Source organism: Felis catus, chromosome A2 (genome assembly GCF_018350175.1).
Source record: "Felis catus isolate Fca126 chromosome A2, F.catus_Fca126_mat1.0, whole genome shotgun sequence".
Classification (NCBI taxonomy): Eukaryota; Metazoa; Chordata; class Mammalia; order Carnivora; family Felidae; genus Felis; species Felis catus.
This window is the reverse complement of record NC_058369.1, coordinates 153,130,682-153,152,915: the sequence shown is the minus strand read 5'-3', so window position 1 is coordinate 153,152,915 and position 22,234 is coordinate 153,130,682. Positions and strand designations below refer to the sequence as shown.

At 36.9% G+C, this 22,234-nt stretch overlaps 1 protein-coding gene across 3 annotated transcripts in view; it reads left to right on the top strand.

Annotated features, from left to right (window-relative positions):
* The first annotated feature begins 12,277 nt into the window (after positions 1-12,277).
* Positions 12,278-22,234, top strand: part of LOC101100956 (probable protein BRICK1) — a 67,020-nt gene continuing 57,063 nt past the window's right edge. The window contains exon 1 of one of the 3 annotated variants that reach the window (XM_045052810.1): positions 12,278-12,398. The gene's annotated coding sequence lies outside the window, so the exon portion shown is untranslated. The remainder of the gene's footprint in view (positions 12,399-22,234) is intronic. The other 2 variants (XM_045052811.1, XM_023250603.2) reach the window with 2 other exon arrangements.

Genomic DNA, 22,234 nt, shown 5'->3' with positions numbered 1-22,234 from the left:
TATACAAATGTATACAAATACATTCTCCATGTGTTGAAGAAACAGACATCAACAATTTAAAAAATCATACAAGAGACTGGTAGTATCTTAATAATCTTGGGGGCAGGGATGCCTTCTAAAAGGTGATACAAAACCTAGAATGAAAAAGAAAAAAAACCCGCAAGATAGAGAGACTTAATTAGATAAAAGGAAAACACTGAGGTATGACAAAAGATATCAGGGAAAATGTTAAAAAGCATCAATCTGGCAGAAAATAGTTGCAATGTGTAAAAAATATTGAAAAATAATTAATTACTTGTAATTGCACTAATTAAATGATGACAGAGATGATGGTTCTTAATCACTTGGAGGGCGTGTCTATCTGCCATCTATTTCAATATCAATTTTTCCTCACTTAATGGCATAATTTGAATATATTTCCATATTATTAAGTATGCTTCTAGAACATAATTGTTAACAGCCCAGCAGAATTCCACTGTGCTGTGTGACATATAGAAGTTGCAGCTACTGCAACAGCATTGCTCTGGAGGAGACTAAGTTGAACACCTTCTTTTTTTCTTTATTTTTTTAATGTATGTTTATTTTTGAGAGAAAGAGTGCAAGCAGGGGAGGGGCAGAGAGAGAGGAAGACACAGAATCTGAAGCAAGCTCCAGGCTCTGAGCTGTCAGCACAGAGCCCAACGCTGGGCTTGAACTCATGAACCGTGAGATCATGACCTGAACTGAAGTCGATGCTTAACCAACTGAGCCACTCAGCGCCCCTGAACTCTTTCATCAGGGACACTCCTCCATCCTTCTGCCAGTCAGTGACACACACAACCTCCTTTAGGTAAATGCTGGACATACATTTATAAAGTGGGGCCAAATTTTAGCCTGCATGGTGTCCCAGTGTCTCATGTTCCAGTACTGCCTGTCTCTCATGGTTCAGATTCATCAAAACCGTTCTTCTTTTTCTTCCTTTTAAGCAGAAGGTGAAAAAACATGCTATAGCATGAAACCAGTAAATGTGTGAAAACTCCATGACTAATTTTTTCATATTATAAGCAGCTTTCTCAATAAATACAGATATCATCCCTCTTGTCAATAGATATTTTCATAAAATAACAGGAAACTGAGTTTCACATATAATCAAATATAATAGCTCCTTTCTTCTGATACTGCAAATAATACTTCAATTCAGGGAGATCTCAGGTAAGAATCCTTTTAAGAGTATTTATATATTTTTATTTACAGATTTTGAAAATGTTTTTTTTCTATTACAGCAAACATGGTACAATTTGTCTAATGAGAATGAATTAAAATCTCGTTTGGGAAGTTGAAATGAGTTTTTTCAAAATGTTAAAAGCTTTACATTTGACATGTTATATTCATGTAGCAAGTTAAATAAAAACAGTGAAATTGCTTTAATGAAATTAGACTGTATTCTAAAGTATAATATTTTAATGTTTTTATGTTTATGATATAGTAATAAATTCTCCTGATTAAAGTAAACTCTCCTGATTAAAAGGTAGAAAATGCATAAATGTGGAAAAAAGAGAAAAAATCCATTCAAAATCTCACAACTGTTAATATTTACTGTATTTCTTATAAGTCATTTTCTAAGCAGAGATCCCTCTCCTTTATCCTTCATGAATATTATTACATTACGTATACAATGCAAATTCATTTTTCATGTGACATAACATAACACATTTTTAACTGAACCTTAATTCTATGAGAAGGATCTTTCATCCAGATAATGCACATTTGAGATACGGCCCCTCTACCTAACAGCCAGAAAGAACACCGTGCTGAAATAGATGTGTCCATAAGTGAGTCTCTATTCTGTACAGAACCTTTTTGGAATTTAGGGAAGATACTTGGATAACATTACCCATTTCAACTCTCTTCCCATTGGGAAAGAGAATGGCTTTTGGCAGCTCAGCTAGTGATATATTGCCAACCACCAGAGGCAATGCCTGACAATTAACTTAGAAAATCTCATTGCTTTTAACTGACAGAAAAGGAAAGGGATAGTTTCCAATTTATAAATATTTGGTTTATTATTACATGGTAGACAGTTAACACATTTTCTGAAAAGATACTATTTATGTCAAATGTATGCTTCCAGTAGGTTGGCAAACAGACATCTTCTGCCTACAGTTCAGTGATAGTTATAACAGATATCCCTTAGGTACAGGCAGCTCTGAGGGTCATTGTACCTACAACCATTTCAAGCATTGAACTGGGCATTTACATTTGTTCTTAACCTTGGTCCGGAGAGGAGACACTCACTCCATTATGCATTTCCTTTCAATGAAATCTAGCCTCCCTAAAGAAAGCCTGCTGTGGAAGGCGTGGTCTTCTCAAACATCACTTGCATAGACTGTTTTATGTAGAGGAAATAAGTAATGCACAGAAAATAAAATTAATGCAACTGACCCGAGGTATTTTATCTATCTCTGACAGGAATTCCCATCCTGGAAGTAGAAACCCTGACTGTGTAAAGAATGAAAAGCACACAGTACAACCATTTCAAAGCAAAACCCCCAGTGTGCACAAAACACTGCTTTGGATAAAAGATGGCAGCTGCAGAGCTGGAATGGTGGCTGGTTGCCATGGTTACCAAGGCTCTGATTCAGCCACCATATGCCACCTGGTGTTCTCAGCCTGAAAAAGCAGGTCTGTAGTGTCCTAGATTGGAGATGGAGCTATGAGGGCCATAGTTCTTGAGAGAAACAGTACTGGCATGGTGTTTGTGTTATTTTACCCATTGACAGAAGATTAGAGGGCCACAGAATTAACATTTAAGGCAGGGGTTCGGTTGGGGAAAACACACGCACACCCTTAAAAAAACATCACTGTCTCATGGAAACACTGCTATCTGTTCATTCATTCTCAAAGATCAATCTTTGTCCTCTTTTCAGAGCAAATTTGCTACCCAAATCTGCTAGGTCATACACTATTGCAATAGCAACAAACTCAAAATGTTGGGTACAATGATTGCCAAATATTAGATCATACCAATTCTTGGGGATCCAGAATCTTGAATACCCTTATCTCCTTCTAAATGTGCTGTATGGCAAAGAATAGCTGTTTGACTTTATTTTAATGTTGAATTGTGTCCAAATTTTATTTATATGGGACATGTAATTTTATATACTCATTATTTTATACACTATATTTTGGTATACAAATTATAATACATTAATTATTACATAAAAATATGTAATTTTTATATTCCACAGTGGAAGATAGAGATTCTGGGCACTTGTCTTGGGATTCCTTGAGGATATTCACAGCCATTAGGTTGCTGTTATGCAACAGTAAGAAAATAATACAGTGTACTATACAATGATAATATATTCAGCTCTTAGTGTAAGTTTTGGGGACTTCATGTTTGATTTTTGTATTTGTGATAAAGACACCAAATAGATTTAGATTTTGCTAGTGATTCAACTTTGAAATAAATATTTCAGGTTACCTTTCGTAACAATTTTGAGAGTATTAAAGTGATTACTGATTTCACATGAACAATTTGAGCATTCAAAATTATATGTTATTTTGCTGTCATTTTTACCTTTGCCGAGGAAGGAATTATCAATAAATAAGATGGTTAAAACATAAGAAAAAATAACTTATATCCTGTATTATGTCAAGATTATTAATACTCTGTAATTAAAAACAAAAGAAATTTGATCTAGGGATTGCTATAACATTTAGTATCTTTTAAAATTTTGGTGTTCATCTAAACTGCCTCACTGTTTTAATTAATTGACTTTATAATAAGTAAATATTATAAATTTGAATTGGTAAACTCCATTATGTCAGTTGAAAATAGCTTTTATTTCTCTTAAAAAATGGTTTTCCAAATACAATTTTTTTCCCCAAAATGGAATGTCTCTAAGGACAAGTCTGAAAAATCACTAGAATTGATCATGTCAGGGCCACAGTCAGAAACTTTCTTGAGGAGAATTAATTCAGTCTCAGTAGACAAACCAGTTGAGGGAACTTCAGGGAATTTGGCTTCTATTCTGGTCCAGATAGAATTACCAGTCATTCTAATCATCCCCACAAGAAAGGCCATTAGTAGTCACTCCCCTTTTCCTCCCAAATCTCCCAACCGTAGGCAACCACTAACCTATTTTCTGTTTTTATGGATTTGTCTATTTGGTACATTTCCTATAAATGAAATTATATAATAAATGGTCGTTAGTGCCTAGATTATTCACACAGTTTCCCATGTCCATGTTCTAACATGAATCTATACTTCCTTCTTTTTATGGTTGTATAATATTCCACTGTGTGGATAGACTGCATTTGTTATCCAGTCATCAGTTGATGGATACTTAGGTTGTGTAGTGGTCAATTGTGTGAGGTTTCTCTATGGAAGAAAAATTCTGCCTGGTATGGCAGCCTTAGTTCCTAGCCTGTCCTTCCTTACAGTCTCCCCAATGGTTTTGTATTTTCCCAGCCAGCCCCATCACTGAGTAAGCCAATTGCTTGCCACAAATCTCTTCATAAACATACATTTATATGTACTGGTTGTTTCTCTGGTGGAATTCTGACTTATACAGATTTTACTCCACTTTTTGGCTATTATAATGGTTTCTATGAGTTTTTCTGTGGACACATGTTTTCATTTCTCTTGTGTATACAACTAGGAAGAGAATTCTGGGTCATATAGTAAGTCTATGTTTGACATTTTTGTTTATTTTTTTTAGAAGTCTTGGGGCGCCTGGGTGGCGCAGTCGGTTAAGCGTCCGACTTCAGCCAGGTCATGATCTCACGGTCCGTGAGTTCGAGCCCCGCGTCAGGCTCTGGGCTGATGGCTCAGAGCCTGGAGCCTGTTTCCGATTCTGTGTCTCCCTCTCTCTCTGCCCCTCCCCCGTTCATGCTCTGTCTCTCTCTGTCCCAAAAATAAATAAACGTTGAAAAAAAAAAAATTTAAAAAATAAAAAAAGAAGTCTTAGGGGCGCCTGGGTGGCGCAGTCGGTTAAGCGTCCGACTTCAGCCAGGTCACGATCTCGCGGTCCGTGAGTTCGAGCCCCGCGTCAGGCTCTGGGCTGATGGCTCGGAGCCTGGAGCCTGTTTCTGATTCTGTGTCTCCCTCTCTCTCTGCCCCTCCCCCGTTCATGCTCTGTCTCTCTCTGTCCCAAAAATAAATAAACGTTGAAAAAAAAAATTAAAAAAAAAAGAAGTCTTAGTAGATTTTATTGATTTGATTTTTAATTTATATCCAAGTTGGTTAGCATATAGTGCAATAATGATTACAAGAGTAGATTCCAGTGATTCATCCCCTGTGTATAACACCCAGTGCTCATCCCAACAAGTGTCTTCCTTAATGCCCCTTACCCATTTAGCCCATCCCCCCACAGCCCCTCCAGCAACCCTCAGTTTGTTCTTGGTATTTAAGAGTCTCTTATGTTTTGTCCCCCTCCCTGTTTTTATATTCTTTTTCTCCCCTTCCCTTATGTTCATCTGTTTTGTACCTTAAAATCCACATATGAGCAAAGTCATATTATATTTGTCTTTCTCTGACTGACATTTCACTTAGCATAATACCCTCTAGTTGTTGCACGTTGTTGCAAATGTCAAGATTTCATTCTTTTTGATTGCTGAGTAATACTCCATTGTATATTTATACCTTATCTTCTTTATCCATTCATCTGTTGATGGACATTTGGGCTCTTTCCATATTTGGCTATAGTTAATAGAGCCACCGTAAATATTGGAATGCATGTACCCCTTCAAATCAGCATTTTTGTATCCATTGGATAAATGCCTAGTTGTACAGCTGCTCAATTGTAGGGTAGTTCTATTGTTAATTTTTTGAGGTAACTCCATATGTTTTCTGGAGTGGCTGCACCAGTTTGCATTCCCACCAACAGTGCAAAAGGGTTCCCCTTTTTCCACATCCTCACTAACATCTGTTGTTTCCTTAGTTGTTAACCATTCTGATAGGTGTGAGGTGATATGTCATTGTGGTTTTGATTTGTATTTTTCTGATGATGAATGATGTTGATGGTGTAAGAAAATGTTCCAGTTTCATTCTTCTGCATGTCGCTGTCTAGTTTTCCCAGCACCATTTTCTGAAGAGATTATCTTTTTTTCCATTGGATACTCTTTCCAGCTTTGTCAAAGATTAGTTGGCCATACATTTGTAGGTCTACTTCTGGGTTCTCTATTCTGTTCCATTAGTCTGAGTGTCTGTTTTTGTGTCAGTACTATACTGTCTCGATGATTACAGCTTTATAGTAGAGGCTAAAGTCTGGGATTATGATGCCTCCAGCTTTGGTTTTCTTTTTCAATATTACTTTGGCTATTTGGGGCCTTTTCTGGTTCCATAAAAATTTTATGATTGTTTTTTCTAGCTCTGTGAAGAATGCTGGTGTTGTTTTCATAGGGATTGCATTGCATGTGTAGATTGCTTTGGGTAGTATATACATTTGAGCATGGAATGTCTTTCCATTTCTTTCTGTCTTCTTCAATTTATTTTGTGTGTTTTCTATAGCTTTCAGTGTACAGATCTTTAAAAAAAATTTTTTTAGTATATTTATTTTTGAGACAGAGAGAGACAGAGCACGCACAGGGGAGGGGCAGAGAGAGAGGGAGACATAGAATCTGAAGCAGGCTCCAGGCTCTGAGCTGTCAGCACAGAGCCCAATGTGGAACTTGAACTTGAAATTGTGAGATCATGACCTGAGGCGAAGTTGGCAGCTTAGCTGACTGACCCACCCAGGCGCTCCCAGTGTACATATCTTTTACCTCTTTGGCTAGGTTTATTCCTAGGTATCTTATAGTTTTTGGTGCAATTATAAATGGGATCACTTCCTTGATTTCTCTTTCTTCTGCTTCATTATCAGTGTACAGAAATACAACCGATTTCTATAAGTTGATTTTATATCCTGCAAGTTCGCTGGATTCATGTATCAGTTCTAGCAGTTTTTTTGTGGCATCTTTTGGGTTTTCCATGTAGAGTATCACGTCATCTGCAGAGTGGAAGTTCTTCTTTGCCAATTCATGTACGTTTTATTTCTTTTTATTGTCTGATTGCTGATGCTAAGATTTCCAGTACTATGTTGAACAACCGTGGTGAGAGTGGACATCCCTGTCATGTTCCTCACCTTAGCGGGAAAGCTATCAGTTTTTCCCCATTGAGGATGATGTTAGCTGTGGGTCTTTCATATATGGCCTTTGTGATGTTGAAGGATGTTCCTTCTGTTCCTACTTTCTTGAGGGTTTTAACAAGCCTTCTGCAAATGCTTTGTCAAATGCTTTTCCTGCATTGATTGAGAGAATCATATGGTTCTTATCCTTTCTTTTATTAATGTTATGTATCATGTTGATTGATTTGTGAATATTGAACCAGCCCTACAGCCCAGGAATGAATCCCACTTGATCATGGTGAATAATTTTTTTAATATACTGTTGAATTTGATTTGCTAGTATCAATGAGAATTTTTGCATCAAAGTTAATCAGGGATATTGGCCTGTAATTCTCCTTTTTAGTGGGGTCTTTGTCTAGTTTGGGAATCAAGGTAATTCTGGCTTTATAGAATGAGTTTAGAAGTTTTCCTTCCATTTCTAGTTTTTGGAACAGTTTGAGGAGAATAGGTATTAACTCTTATTTAAATGTTTGGTAGTATTCCCCTGGGAAGCCATCTGGCCCAGGACTCTCTTTTTGTTGGGAGATTTTGATAACTTATTGAGTTTATTTGCTGGCTATGGGCTTGTTCAAATTTTCTATTTCTTCCTGTTTCAGTTTTTGGTAGTGTGTGGGTTTCTAGGAATTTGTCCATTTCTTCCAGATCGCCCAGTTTGTTGGCATATAATTTTTCATAATATTCTTATAATTGTTTGTATTTCTGTGGTGTTCGTTGTGATCTCTCCTCTTTCTTTTGTGATTTTATCTATTTGGGTCCTTTCTCTTTTTGATAAGTCTGGCTTGGGGTTTATCGATTTTATTTGTTCTTTCAAAAAAACCAGCTTTTAGTTTCATTGATCTGTTCTACTGGTGTTTTTGTTTGTTTGTTTCTGTATCATTTATTTCTGCTCTAATCTTTATTATTTCCCTTCTTCTCCTGGCTTTAGGCTTTATTTACTGCTCCTTTTCTAGTTCCTTTAGTTGTAAGTTTAGGTTGTGTAGTTGGGACCTTTCTGGCTTCTTGAGATAGGCCTGAATTGCAATATACTTACCTCTCAAGACTGCCTTTGTAGCATCCCAGAGACTTTGGACTGTTGTGTTTTCATTTTCATTTGCTTCCATGTAGTTTTTTATTTCTACCTTAATTTCCTGGTTAACCCATTCATTCTTTAGTAGGATGTTCTTTAACCTCCATATATTCGAGGGTTTTCCAAATTTTTTCTTGTGACTGAATGCAAGTTTCATAGTGTTGTGATCTGAAAATGTGCATGGTATGATCTCACTATTTTTGTACCTGTTGAGGGCTGATTTGTGACTCAGTATGTGATCTATCTTGGAGAATGTTCCATGTGCATTTGAGCAGAATGTGTATTGTACTGCTTTAGGGTGAAATGTTCTGAATATATCTATTAAGTCCATCTGGTCCAGTGTGTCATTCCAAGCCATTGTTTCCTTGTTGATTTTCTGCTTAGATGATCTGTCCATTGCTACAAGTGAGGTATTAAAGTCTTCTATTATGTTATTATTATTAAAGAGTTTCTTGATGTTTGTGATTAGTTGGTTTATATATTTGGGTGTCCCAAGTTGGAGGCATAAATATTTATAATTATTAGATCTTGGTGGATAGACCCCTTAATTATGATATAATGTCCTTACTTATCTCTTGTTACAGTCTTTGTTTTAAAATCTAATTTGTCTGATATAAAAATGACTACTCCAGCTTTCTTTTGACCTCCATTGTCATGACAGATGGTTCTTCATACCCTCACTTTCAATCTGCAGGTGACTCTAGGTCTAAAATGAGTCTCTTGGAGGCAGCATATAGATGGATCTATTTTTTTTTTAATCCATTCTGAAATCCTGTGTCTTTTGATTGGAGTATTTAGTCCATTTATATTCAAAGTGATTATTGAAAGATAAGAATTTAGAGCCATTGTGTTACCTGTAGATTTGGTGTTTCTGGTGATTTTATCTGGTCCTTGGTAGTCTTTGTTGCTTTGGTCTTCTTCTTTTTTTTTTTTTTTCTTTCCCCTCCATTCAGAGTCCCCTTAAAATCTCTTGCAGAGATGGTTTAGTGGTCATAAACTCCTTTAGTTTTTGTTTGTCTGGAAAAGCCTTTATATCTCCTTCTATTCTGAATGACAGCCTTGCTGGATAAAGGATTCTTGGCTGCATTTTTTTCCTATTCAGCACTTTGAATATTTCCTGCCACCCCCTTCTGGCCTGCTAAGTTTCAGTGGACAGGTCAGGTACTAACCTTATGTGTCTACCCTTGTAGGTTATGGACCTTTTGTCCCTGGCTGCTTTCAGAATTCTCTCTTTATATTTTGCAAGTTACAGTATGACATATTGTGGTGTTGGCCTGTTTTTTGTTGATTTTTGAAGGGAGTTCTCTGTGCCTCTTGGACTTGTATGCCTTTTTCCTTCCCCAGATTAGGGAAATTCTTAGCTATAATTTGTTCAAATAACCCTTCTGCCCCTTTTCCAGCTCTTCTTCTAGGACTCCTATGATATGGATATTATTTCATTTTATGGACTCAGTCACTTCTCTAAGTTTCCCCTTATGATATAGTAATTTCCTTTCCCTCTTTTTTTCCGCTTCATTATTTTCCATAATTTTACCTTCTATTTCACCTATTCTCTCCTCTGCTTCTTTAATCCTCATAGTCACTCTATCCAGTTTGTTTTGCATCTCAGTTATAGCATTTTAAAATTCATCCTGACTGGTTCTTAGGTCTTTGATCTTTGCAGCAAGGGTTTCTCTTGTGTCTTCTATGCTTTTTTCAAGCCCAGCTATTAGTCTTATGACTGTTATTCTAAATTTTTGTTCAGATATATTGCTTATATCTGTTTTGAGAAGGCCCTGCCTGTGATTTCTCCTTGACCTTTCTTTTGGGGAGAATTCCTTCATCTTGTCATTTTGGCTAAATTTATGTCTTTTGCGTGTTTTAAAAGCTTATTACGTTTCCTACACCTGAGACTACTGCTATATTAAAATGGGGTCATACATGGTCCAGTGTCTGGCACTTCAAGAAGTGTTTTTTGGTGTATACTGTGTTCACTCTGCTGTTGCGTTTTAGCTGCTCTTTCCCACTGGTCAGTTCTCTGCAGAGTTCCTCCCTGCTTGCAGTGATGGAGTGTTTGGACCTTTAACCAGGTGTGCTTGGATTTGTTTGTCAAAGTAACCCTGGGGGGAAAAAGTGGGGGCAGGAGGAAACTGATCCCAAAAAAGGAAAAGGAAAGAGAACAAAACAACCAGAGAATAATATATGTATGTATATGTGTATGTATACACACACACACACACACACATACACACACACACACACGTGCTCTGATTCCAAAGAAAAAGAAAAGAAGAAAAAGAAAAAAAAAAAAAAGAAAGAAAAGAAAAAAGAATAAAAAATCCTGATAAAAAAAGAGAGAGAGACAGAGTTTGAGGGGAAAGAAACAAAAGAGAACAAAAAAGAAACTATGAGCCTGATTCAAAAAGAAGAAAAGAGAGGGCTCTAGGTGGCTGAGTTGGTTAAGCATCCAACTCTTGGTTTTGGCTCAGGTTATGATCTCACAGTTTGTGAGTTCGAGCCCTGCACTGTCAGTGCACACACTGCTTGGGATTTTCTCTCTCTGCCCTTCCCCTGCTTGTGCTCTTTCTCAAAATAAATAAGCATTAACAAAAAGAAAGAAAAAAGAAGGAAGAAAAAGAGAAAAAAACAGCTGTTTGTTGGTACATGGGGTTGCTGGCTGTGCTGATCGGGAGGAGAGGCCAGCTGCATTGGCTCAGAGTCAGTCCTGCCCCAGTAAATAAGCAGTTGTCTGGCACGGAGGGGCAGGGTTTGGTGTAAGAGGGTCTTGCCTCCACGGGGGGCCACTGTGTTGTTCTCCGAAGTCCCACAATGTTGGTTGGGGGGAAATGGCACCGCCCCAATCTCTTGTCCCCAGACAATGAATCTCAACCCCGTTGTTCGGGCAGCCCTTACAGAATAGTGAAGGCAGTCAGCTCACCTTGTGCCACAACTCTCCTGCATTTTTTCTTTGGTGCACAGCTGGTACTCAAAGCCTAAACTCTTACAGGACTTGGCATGACATGGATCCACTCTTCTCTGGAGTACAGCCTCTTCACCCTGCTGATGCAAGGCCTTTCATTGGCACTTACAGAGTCTTTTGTCCTTGGGGAGGCAATAAGCCCTCTTCCAAAAGTGTTCCAAGAAGGGGACTATTTTCTCCCAGTGCACCCTGGAGATCTCTATACCATGCTATGCACTGCGTGGCCGGCTCCCTCCCCGACAGGAGCATGTGCCACAACTCTGCTCTGGAGAAGTCATCCACTTCCAAAACCTCCAGAGTTTGAGTTCCAAAAGCTGCTGGCAAAAAAGAACTGGGACACTCGGTACTTCTCACACTGCAATCCGTGGTCCAGAGAGGTTTTTCTCTTGTGCTAACTCGATGCTGCACTTTCAAAACTCTCTCTCTCTCTCCCTTTTGTCCTCCCACAGAAAGGGTTCCCTCCCCTCCATAGCACCACATATTTTTCCCCTCTCTGTTTACTTCCACACACCTTGTACCTGCCAAGCTATCTCCCTCCAACCATGGAAGTCCTTCTGCTACTTTGCAGATCAATTTCCTGGGTGTTCCAAGTAATCTGACATCAATACAGCCATGTTTGAGGGATAAGGAAAGCCCAGGGTCCCCCTACTTCTCCCCCATCTTAACTTCTCCCTTCTACAATATTTTAATTATCACTAGCAGTGTATGAGGGTTCTAATTTCTCCACATCCTCATCAACCCTTGTTATTTTTTTAACTTTTGCAGGATAGCCCTTTTAGTGGGTATAAAGGGATATGCCATGGTTTTGATTTGCATTTCCCTGATGACTATTGATGTAGAGAATCTTTTCATGAACTTACTGGCAATTTGTATATATTTTTCGGAGAAATGTTTATTCAGATAATTTACCCATTACAAATTGGAATATTTGTCTTTTTTATTACTGAGCTGTGATAGTTCTTTCCATATCCTAAATATAAGCCCCTTATCAGATATGATTTGCAAAGTTTTCTTCCCATTCTGTGGGTTATCTTTTCACTTTCTTGATGGTGTCACTTGAAGCACAATAGTTTTTAATTCTGATGACGTTCAACTTATTGATCTTTTATTGCTTGTGCTTTAGGTTTCATATATAAAAAACTACTGCCTTTCCTCATGGCCTGTCCTGTGGATTTTGGACCTGTACAGCCAGTCCCCACAATCCAAGCTAACCTCTTAATACAAGGTAATGAAGATTTATGCCTGTGTTTTTTTACTATGTGTTTAATAGACTTTGCTCTTACATTTAGGTCTTTGATCCAATTTGAATTAATTTTTGTGGATGGTGTGAGGTAGGGGTCCAGATTCATTCTTCTGCATGTGAATATTCAATTGTCTTAGCACTGTATTGAAAACATATTTTCCAGCATTGAATTGTCTTGACATCTTGTAGAAAATCAATTGGCCAGTGATACGTAGGTTTCTTTCTCAATTCCCAATTCTATCCCATTGATTTGCTTGCCTATCTTTATGCCAGTACTACACTCATCTTGATTATTGTAGCTTTGCAGTAAGTTTTGAAATCAGGAATTATGAGCCCTCTAACTTTGTTCTTCTTTTCCAAGATTATTTTTGCTGTTCTTTGTCCTTTGCATTTCCATATGAATTTTAAAATCAGCTTGTTAATTTCAAAGAAACTACCATAAGATTTCGTAACGGATATTTACTGAGTCTCCATGCATTTGAACTTTCCTGAGTCTGTTTAACACCCCTGGGAATGTATTTTGAGAGCAAAACATGAATAATATAGATAAACTGACAGTTTTTGCCTTCCATGGCTCTGAAATGAACAAATTTCATTAACCACAGTTGAGCTAGCACCAGCACCCCTAACAACATGGCCCAAATTTCAGTTACCACAATATACTAACTGTGAATGGTTGCATAAAATACAAACTTCATCGCGAGTTCTTCAGCCCACAAAGAACTATATAGATAACAGATGAGCATCATAATCAGTAACTGATCATTATCAGTCAGTCAGTGATGGGTCATTGTGCGTGTGTTTTCCCATCACACACAGCCAGAAAAGCACGTCGTCGTATTGCCTCCTTGCTTCCCAGTGATAAACCCATGCAACATTTTACAAAATTGGAAAATTAAAATAGGGAGCTGGCCAACAAAGATGAGTGTAGAAAATAAACAACCAAGCAAAGAGTGATAACATAAAGTTTGAATCATACATAAATGGAGATATAGAAGAGATCACCGACCATGGGAATGTTGCCACCGTCACCATACGAGAGCTTCTAGACATTCAGCTGGAGGTTCTTAGTGAAGGCCAATTTATTGACATAAATCTGGAAAGCGGTTGTAAGGAAAAGGCTGAAGATATCCCAGAAGTGGCATTAGTAAATATATTCCCATGGAAGGAACTCTGAGAGATACCTCATGACGTTGAAACCACAAAGAATAGAATGTTGGGATCTGATACAAACTGGAAAAGGAATATGACAATTTTCCAAAGTATAGAAAAGATGTTTGCTTTGTATAAGTTAGGTGTGAAAACTGTTGGTTAATAAGTTAAGTAAGACCTGTTCAAACTACTCTTGATAAGTTTTTCACAAAGAAATGAAACACTTTAATTCTAAAAGTTTCTAAAATCTTAAATTATAGTGTAGTAAGCAAATATTAGTTTTTTACCTTTCATTGTACATTTATAATCAAGAGTAAGATAATTTTCAGTGTCTTGACAAAAATTACAAACATCACAGTCGGTTGTAATTTTTCTGTTGGTTATTAGGATTGCTATGCAGTTTTAGCTTTCGTGGTCTGTTTTCTAAAGTTCCACATGCAAAGGGAGGATTGTTTATAATTGATATAATGTTGTTTACTGGTATGAATTTTTTATCTTACTGAAAATAATTTAAAATTACCATTGCTTTTCTACATTAAACCAACCTTCTCTTTTGTGCCTGGCTCATAAAAGTTGCTTAATTTTACATATAGATAAATATTTTTTCCCTGAATACCTTATATTATTATGTTTATATTTGTTTATATTTCCTTCTGGATACAACATTTACTTTATTGGTAAAATAAATGCTTTAAAAATTTCCAGTTTTTAAACAATTTTGTGTGTTCTGCTCACTTGTGTACAATTTAGAAATAGTTCGACTCTGAATTCTTTTTTTCTGCTCACTCTGAAAGAAAAGCAATTACCTATCACCTTCTGATAATTGAAAATTCAAAATATTCAAAGATTTAAAAATACTGTTATGTATAAAAAGATAATTTAGAATGATGTCTAGATATAAAGCAGTCAAAAATCAATGACTTTTCTTTATAATAATATTCTGGTTAGAAATGGAAATTAAGAAAAAATTTACAGTCGCAACAAATCCATAAATTACTCAAGAATAAATTAAGCAAGAAAGGTGAGACACGTATCTGAGAAAAACTACATAGTTTCATGAAGGACAAAAAACAAGAGGTGATCACAGAGATATACCATGTTTCTTGATGGAAAAATTTCATATAATAAAACTGCTGATGTTTGTCCTCTATAAATAATATATATATTTCATGCAATCCCAAACAGAATAATGATCAAGAAATTGTTGAAAAAGAATAATAGTGAGGGGGACCTAACATACTAAAATATATTGTGAGGCAACAGTAATTAGTAGATTTGCTGTAGGAATAAACAAATAGGTCAGAGGAATACAGAGGAACCCAGAAACAGACTCATGTACATATGGAAGTTAAATATATGATAAATGAGGCATTTAAAATCAGGGAGGAAGGGGGACACCTGGGTGGCTCAGTTGGTTAAGCGTCTAACTTCAGCTCAGGTCATGATCTCACAAGTTGTGAATTCGAGCCCCACATCTGGTTCTGTGCTGACAGCTTAGAGCCTGGAGCCTGCTTCAGATTCTATCTCTCTCTCTCTCTCTCTCTGTTCCTCGCCTGCCAGCACTGTCTCTCTCAAAAATAAATAAACATTAAAAAAAATAATAAAATCAGGGAGGAATGGATGGCTCCTTGGATAAATGACATTGAGACAACTGGATTCCCATTTAAAAAAATAATAAGTGTATTACATAGCAAATACAAAAATATTGAGATGAAATAAAGATCTAAATGTAAAAACAAAATATCCAACTAGAAATGGTTAAAAAATAGAGGTAATTTCATAATCTTAGGATAGGATAAAAAAGTCAGCATATCGAAAGGAAAATACTGATAGTCTTGACTGTATAACATTTTATTATATATATTATTACTTTTTAAATTTTTTTAAGAGAGAGGACACGAGCAGGGGAGAGGGGCAGGGGCAGAGAGAGAGAGAGAGAGAGAGAGAGAGAGAGAGAGAATCTTAACTAGTCATGTCTCTAGCTAGTTTGTATGGCCAGGTTGTATAATCTTAAGTTCTTCACTTTCCTTCTCCTTTCTGTGGTATACATAACATGAAATTCATCATTTTAACCATTTTTTTCTATGTGCCATTCAGTGGCATTAAGTAAAGTCTCATTGTTGTGCACCCATGGCCACTATCCATCTCCAAAACTTCTTCATCTTTCCATACTGAACTCCATACCCATTAAGCATGAACTCCCCAGTCCCCAGCTCCTCTCCAGCCCCTGGCAGCCACCATTCTGCTTTCTGTTTCTGTGAATTTGACTACTCTGGGAACCTTCTATAAGTGGGACCTTATAGTATTTGTCTTTTGTGACCGGCTTATTTTACTTTGCGTAATGTCCTCAAGGTTCATCCAAGCTGTAGTTCTTCTGTACTGGTTAGGCTATAGAGGTGTATGTTGGTGTCCCTTTTGGATATGTGGCTGCCACCTGCTGTGTATGATTAACTACAAAAATAAGAAAGATAATAATACATCAAGTTATCTAAGGTGCCTTTTTCCTCTTAGAGCTTTGGGGACGATGTAGACTTTTCAGTCTAACATGAGTGCTTTGCATACATTTGTAAAAACTTTAGCTATAAATAAGTTTTCATTATTATTGATTATTGAAGGTATTTCTGGGCAGGAAAACAAAATCCATTAAGTTTTTGTATCAGCCTGTAATTCATTTGGCAGGAGACAACTTCAATTCAACCAGAATATTTATTTATAAATGATGATTAAAATGTATATCAAAACTTGAAAAAATAAAACAAAATTTACTTGTGAATGTTCAAATGGTTCTTTAGATAGGTTTCAGTTCTTGCTTCCAGCTTCAGTTTTTTAGGGGGTTATAAAAATTATGAACAAGGCAAGATTCTGTCAGTAATTGAATAAGGTTTTTCTTCCCTTCCAGAATCTAGATTAAATAATTGTCTTTCTATTGATTATGAAGTTTTAATCCCTGTTTGGTACAAACTAGTAAGAGTCAAAATATTTTATTCACTAGTTTTAAGATTAATAATTAGTTTTTTTAGGGATTGTGGATTCTCTTCAATAATTTTGTTGGACTTCACAGAGAAGTTGGGAAAATCCTTTATTTTCATAGCATCACAACTTCATCTGTAACTTTGAAGGCGCAATATATGTTATTAAGTGTAGATGTTAATTCTTAAACCTCTGGTAATGTGGCATGCTTGGGTATCAGATAACTGTATCTGAAGGGAAGTGTTTATGAATAGTGAAAGAGGTTTAGCATCGTTAGAAATTGTCAGAGATTGAGGGTTGCTGTAATATCTGTTATGAAAGGAAAAGACCTATTTTGGATCTGGTTTCCAAGAGAGGGCTTTTGAGATCTTCATCTATAACAACCAACTTTTGCATCCTTCCAGCAGAGAAGATTAAAAAGCATCTAGTTATCTCTTTCCATGAGTACTAATTATCTGTCATCCTATCAAATTTAACTTGGCCAAAATAGACATCATTATCACTTAAAGGCATTTCATCCTTTAATCTGCTAATTGATGACCATTCTATAGTTTTTGTAAAGAGAGAAGGGCAAATTCAAATGATGTTTGGTGACCAATGTGTTGAACTTTATCTTAAATTTTAAAAAGTTCAACTGGGTACATTTTAAAGGTTTTATTGGCTTTATTCAACTAGTCATGAATCAGGCAGCATCCAACCTAGCTGATGAAAGAAGAGCCAAGTAGCTGCACAAGATAAAAAACTTTTATAGGCAGAAGAAAATGGGAACCGGGAAGTTGTCTGAGGCAAAAAAAAGGGGGATTGATTGTAGAAAGGTTACTTTCCTTTAAGGCAAGGCAGGGGTCTATGGGGCAGATTACCTAACTAGGGCTAATCACGTGATTCCTGATTGACAGGTTTAAGATTTAATTTCTGAGAGAACTGGAACTGTAATTAAGTCTTGGGTCAGTGAGGTGAGGCTTGGCATCAGGGACTCCACTTTGGGCCTGTTGTCTTGTTTTTAACATTTACCCAGAAATTTTCTGGGTATTCAAAGATAATTCAATAATTAATTTAATATTAGTTTAAAGTGTTACAAGTAAGGATTTGAATATTACAATTTATGCTGACATATTAAGTCTGGATGATTTATAGCATTGTAAGGATGCCTCTTGTAAAGAACTACCTATTATAATTTAATTTAGTTTGACAAATAATTTCAATATTTTATAATCTTATATGAATTAGCTTGTTTGACTGTTAAAATCAGTAGAGGAAATTTAGAAAACCCAAATTCATTGGCTTTTTTTTATTAGAAAATAAATCCAAGAAAATATGCTCAATAATTTTATACTGGTAAAATCAGAGAAAAGATAAGTATTTCTGAGCCAAAAGTATTAAACCAGTCTAATTTATCCAAGGAATCATCTTGATTATTATAGGAAACTTTTCCCTGTTAAATTAATATTTAATATCCCTATTAATATTAAAATTAGTTGTTTAAAAATAATTTTTGCTTTTGACATGTTTCCAAGTCACCAACTAGTTAGCTGTGAAACTCACAGTTAAACTTTTTTAAAAACATTTTTCTGCTACCACTTTATGAAAACATTTGTTTCTTAGACTCCGTTCACTTAAAGCATAAAAAAGAAAAAAAAAATCCCTGGAAATCTTTGAGCTTCTCTCGACAGCTATATTAATATTTGATATGTTAATATTGTTTCTATTGGGTAATTATAACAAGAACTTGCTCCATTAAATTTTAATACATCTTATAATTGGATTTATTTTTCTTAGAGGTAGGTAAGATATGTGTTTGCTTGAAAAAAAATGAAATGGATAAAACGGGAGATTTTATCAACTCTTGTGCACGTTAGAGTCACAATGGTGATAAAGTAGCAAAATGAAAACAGATGGTGGTAGTTATAAGAATATTGATCCGTTAAAGAAACAAAGATATATGATTATATATCAGCAAGACCCTCGGGGAAAAATTATTTTTGAAATCTAAGTAATTTTATGAGTTTCTTGTGAATATAGCAGCGTAATCTTTCCGTTTTTCACTCTCTGTGTCCCTTAAAGTAATGATAATCTCTTTAGTGTCTCCTGTAGGACGACACCAAAACCAAAGGGTCCAGATAATTGCAGCACGGATGACAGCCCTTCCTATGGCTGCAGAGCCACTGCTATGCTTCTGCTGAGCCACCATTTAGCCCACAGCTGTACCTTGTCAAGAGGAGACAGAGAGCCTCAGGCCTCATCAGAATCTGGGAGGAGATGAGAACCTGCCTTTTTGCAGCCTCCTTGGTAGATAGAGAAGTGAGTGAGAAGTGGCTTTATAACAGTTCCTCACAAACCTCATGTGTGCTCATGTTTGGGGAGGATCCCGGATGTTTGGCCAAGACTTGGATCACCTGTGGTTCAAGCTTGGTCTACGTGGCCTATGTGGATCCACGCAAGATCATTAGGTATCTGCACAGGGCTGCTCTTTGACATTACACAGTAAAAAATCAGCCTTCAGGGACTTACTCTGAGGGGTATATAGAGCATTCCAAAGGGATCTACCGTCAGGTTGGAATGCAGTTTTCCTGCTCAAATAGCTTGGAAATAAGAGGTGGAAATCGATGGTGCTAATAGTTAAGTGCAGCTGTGACACCGGTGATAAGGGCAGTCCTTCTCAGGCCACAACAGCTCTGAAGAATGCTCCTGGAATTACGGATGTTGGCTGTGCATTTGGAGACCCTTAGTGCTTTTGGAGCCCCTGGTGATTTGGTTCTTCCTCCCAGACTCTCAGTCACCCAGGGCCAGTGTAGGCAAAGCCCTGTTGCTGTTTTCCTTGCAGTTGTCTGGTATAATCTGTGGGCTGTCTTGTTTCCTAGCCTTCTAAGAGTGGGTCCTGGTGTTTACATTTCCTTTCAGAGGCTCCTTGCCCAGATGGCCAGCGGAGTTGGCAAGAAGAGATGTGGTTTATGGTTTCAATGGTGACTGTCCCCATATTCGACTTCTTTGCCTCTCCCAGGGAGATGTTAGGAGGATAGTATGAGTTTGTGCATGACATGGTCATGTATGGGAAGAAAAATCTCTTCCTCTACACAGCTTAGATTCTCTGGCTGGGGCATGTAAGTTGGACTGACAAAGGACAGATTAACGAGAGAAAAATGAGCAAAAGTTTGTTCAGGTGTATCTGCATAATAGAGATGAGTAACACAAAGGCTGGGTTAGAATTTGGGCTTACATCTTTGCAAAGGAACAATACATTTTTTGAGAAGAGACAAGGCAAAGGAAAAGAATCTTGAGTCTCTGGGAGCAGCAAACTGTGGAATGGCAAATGTATGGGAGGCGAATGGAAGGTAAGAGCTGGTTAGTCAGGTATTACATGGAATCCTCTGTTGCCATCTCCAGGCTGACAAGGGTCCAAAGTTGTCTCCAGCGATTAACTTTTGTCTTTCTTGGTAGAGAGAGGGACACCTTTGTACATTTATGTGCCCCTTTTAGGCAAATGAAAGAGAGCAGAGAATTTTCCTTGGGTCTGTTTCTTCTCAATTGCTTTAGCTCAAAATAATGCTTAGCCAAAATGGCATATTTGGGGCACAAATTCTGGTGTCCTTCAGTCATAATACACTGGCCCTTATACAGCTGTGGGACCCCTGTAATCTTGAATATGTCTTCCTGTTCCCTCTATTGTCACTTGTCCTCTCTTGCAATACTCCATAGCTTTATCCTGGAGTAAATGCCAGAATCGGCTCTGTGCTTTTCTTTTTAAAAATCCTGTCTATTGTGTGGTTCTTTGAAGTTACCCCAGGCTGTGATCTGTTTCTGTCTCCAGTCTCAATATTGTGTTACAACCTGGCCTCTTCTGGAATGGCATTCACTTTGATTAGAAAGAAGTGGGTTTCTGCCTGAAGAACAAACATAGCTGTTGGAAGCCCCTCAGAACCATGTGTATGGAGGGAACAGCTCTTAGGGAATGTGAGGTCATGGGAACTTCTATTTTTTCCAATTGATTCTAGGTTTGAAGCATATCTGAAATTGTTATTTTTACTGCAGCTGCTCCATGTAAGTACTTTGGATGTTTTCTACTCTTAGTTCTTTGTCAGTCCAATTACCTCTGTTTTCAATCCTTAAGGGTTTTTCATTCACTGATGGTACCCTGTCTTTATTCTAGAGATGCTATGGATTTGGTCTGTTTAACTGGCTCTATGCTTAGTTATTTCAAGAAATTTGGGGCAGGAAGGAAATGAGATTACCGGCTTAATCTAATCTTTCAGATTACTTCTATTTTTTTAAATAGCAGTCTGTTATATATCAGAGCAAATTTCTCTTGACTTACCCTATGGAAATAATTTATAGTTTCTGTTTCCTGCATTAACTTACTTTCATTGCCACTCATTTGCCTGTATGCTTTAAACTCAAACAGTAAAGGCATGAAGCCCGTTATCAGTTTAACGGTCGGAGAAAAGGTACAATGCAAAAGAAAAGACTTAGATGAATCATAAAGCATGGTTTGTTTACTTTAAGCACTATAAAAAATGAGCCTAAGTGGATTTACACTTTTAATTTACACACAACAAGCTGAAATTTCGGCCTTAGGAATAAGCACATGTTACTATCTAGCAAGAAAGACTCTTGTGTTAGCAGGGTTCCTCAACCTTGGCACTGCTGACATTTTAGCCTAAGTGACTCTTTGTGGTGGGTGCTGTCAGCGTCCTTAGGCTCCACCTACTAAATAGTTACCACCTCCCCTTACCTCCTACTAATTGTGACAACAAAAAATGTCTCCAGACATTGCCAGATGTTCCCTAGGGGAAGCTGGGAGGAAACTGTCTCCAGTTATGAACCGTGGTATTAAAAGAAAGAACCACTACTCAAAATAGCTTTTCTAATACTAGATGCTAAAAATGTGTAACACAGGATTGGATGTCCATTATATCCAACTCAATACTTTAAAATAGAATGTGTCTTGTCACAATCCCATGAAATATTTAAAACGTTGATTGATGATGTCTGAGCTCAGCATGGTTAAAAGTGGAATATAAAAGCTAGGGGGGAAAAGCTCCAACACTAGAAATTAAAATAAGACAGGAACTCGTGTAAACAGCGATAAATCAAAGAGGAAAGCAAAACCAAACTTCAGAAGGCTAAAAAAATAACAAAGTTGATTTATCAAATCTTAACTAAAGCAGTGCTCAGATTAAAATTCATTATATGTAAAGCTCATATTACTAACCAAGATAACTTTAAAAAATAAACAAAAACCAATGAAATAGATATTCGACCTAGGAAGTAGAAGTCTATGGACAAGATAAGAAAAAAAAGACAAGAGATCAGTAATAGAAAACAAGGTATTAATGAATTAGAAAACAGAAACACAGCAGAACTAATCAATGAACTTTCTTTTCCTTTGGGAAATTTGCTCTAAGTGAAATCCAGAAGAAAGCAAAAATACCTTGATAAGCCACTAATTAGTTAATAGTAAAAAACAAAAACATAGACATACAAAATAAGAATGGTAAGGGGAAAGTGAGCACGGATATCAGAGAAGTAATGGGATTGGAAGAGGCCAAGGTCCTAAGGGCTGAGAGTCCAGGGACTTTTGTTTTGTTTACTGATGCACCTCCAGTACCTAGGATAGAGCTCAGTAGAGTGGCACACAAAAACGTTTATTGACTAAATGAATAAATACATTTATATTTGCTAAATTATATAACACTGCTAAA